The 2,236-nt window shown below is 37.3% G+C and overlaps 1 non-coding gene across 1 annotated transcript; it reads right to left on the bottom strand.

Annotated features, from left to right (window-relative positions):
• Nucleotides 1-1,775: 1,775 nt before the first annotated feature.
• On the bottom strand, nt 1,776-1,880 carry LOC145007666 (U6 spliceosomal RNA). Its single transcript, XR_013663039.1, has one exon. It is a non-coding gene; the product is annotated as a U6 spliceosomal RNA (small nuclear RNA).
• Between the last annotated feature and the right edge of the window lie 356 nt (nt 1,881-2,236).

Consider the following 2,236-nt stretch of genomic DNA (forward strand, 5'->3'; position numbering starts at 1 on the left):
ACTAGTAAAACTCTAAGGGTTTGAAATTTAAATTCTTCAAAATTAAACTTTTAATCACAAAACTCAAATTTCAAAACTTGAGGACAAGTTTTGAACTTTTTCAAAAACTAAAGGGACCAAATAACAAATAATTTAAATTAAACAATTAATTTTATAATTATCTATATTTGACCTAATACAATTTTAGTCATTAGATAATTACCATATAATTTTAAATAATCCATATTTATCATATAAACAACCAATATTCAAAAGATTTGAAATTATCTATTGTTTTGACAAGGATAATCATTTAATTAAGATAAAATTCGGATTTTAACTTCAAAAAAAGATTTAGGCATCAAATACAAGTCAAAACAGCAACTAAATCCCGAAATACCCTCTGCCTGACGCACGAACTTGCCGAGTCAGCTCTGGACTCACCGAGTAGGGGCCAACTCGCCGAGTCCATATACTGACTCGCTGAGTTGAGTCGGGCAGAGGCAAAAAACTCAATTTTCAACAAGCAAAACAGTTAAGCCTCACATACAATTGAAACCAATCAAGGCTCTGATACCATTGATGGGTTTTATGCATAAGAACAATCCTATGTGTTCATACAAACCCTAATGCTTGGATCTAGGTTTCTCTATTGTACATGCTTTGAATCCAAGACTTACAACACTAGATTTATCATATAAAATTCGAAATCAACATCATAAGAACAGATCTAAGTGTTTACCTCTTTCAAATAGCTTGAAATCTTTGTAGTCTTCTTGATCTTGAGCTTAGAGTCACAATTGTAACTCCTCTAATGGTTCACAAACCCCACAAGCAAGAAGGCAATATGAGAGAGGGTGAGAGATACTAGAAATTGGCCCTAGGGTTCTCTTAGAAGCATGTAGCCGATTTCCATAGCCTAGGGGTCTTATTTATACTTACAGGCTACTAGGGTTTCAGTATAACCCCTAATGGACAGCTTGATCACCAAGCAGCCCAAGGAACCTTCTCGAATAAGGCCTTGGACGAAAATATGATGGATCCGCATCATAATTTCGTTCCCCCTTAAGTCCATAAGGCTTCCTTAGCCCAAAGCTTAACTATCATACATTTGATAGTTTATACCCCTTTATTTAATTAATCTCTTTTAGTCACCAAATTAATTCCTAATTAATTTATGACCAATACTAATTAAATAAGTATGATTTCTCCTTTAATATATTATTCTTATAATAATAAACCATAATATTCTCTCTTTCACCTTAAATTACCTTGAAAAGTTGTTTTGGTGAAGGCAACTCAAAAGGACCATGCACAACCGGGTCAAGTACATACCAAATATAGTTACAGGCTTAGACACTATTCCAACAAAAAATTCCCAGGGGTTCGCTCATCCCTAAATTGCACTCACCCGAGCACACTTAACTCTAGAGTTCTTATGGGATCTGCTGCTCTCACGGCTTTAAAACGCGTTGTGACAAGGAAGGTATCCACACCCCCTTATAAGGAAATGTTTCATTCTCCTTCCCAGCCGATGCGAGATCAGGTGTAACCCACCTTCATGCCCCCCCCCCCCCATTATAGGATTCGACGTCCCTTTCGAACACATTGACCCATGCCCCAACTCTTATACCATTTGCAACATCCCCCTCTAGCACGTACCATAATATTGTCTGCTTTTGGCTCCCGACACGAAAACTTCCTAGGGGTCACCCATCCCTGAATTGCTCTCGCCCGGGCACGGTTAACTGTAGAGTTCTTATGAGATCTGATGCGAGAAAAAGTGTAACCTACCTTTGAGCTAGGCCGATTTCTCGATTTGTGCGTGTCATCCTCGTACAGGGGCCATGCTAATCTTCTCCGTATCGTTCCAATTTTATCGGATAGATGCAGAATCCTCAAGCTCTTCCTGTTGGATAAGGTGTCTAAGTCCATAACTATTTCTGGTATGTACTTGACCTGACCCGGCATGGTCCATTTGGGTTGCATGGCACCATGCAATTGGATAGACTAAATGAGAGAAATAACACTTGGAGATTATTAATATATTATAAGTTCTAATATATTAATAGTATTATTTGATTAGTTTGATCAAGAATTAATTTAGAATTAATTATGTGATCAAAAGATAACTAATTAAATATATGGGTTGATTATGTAAATCATCCATATCTTGTATAGTGGGCTAAGAGGCTCCATGGACTATCAAGTTGGGTTCCACCCATAGGATGCTCCATGGGAGTTACAAACCCATGGG

This window comes from Lactuca saligna, chromosome 7 (genome assembly GCF_052625555.1).
Source record: "Lactuca saligna cultivar CGN05327 chromosome 7, ASM5262555v1, whole genome shotgun sequence".
In the NCBI taxonomy this organism is placed as follows: Eukaryota; Viridiplantae; Streptophyta; class Magnoliopsida; order Asterales; family Asteraceae; genus Lactuca; species Lactuca saligna.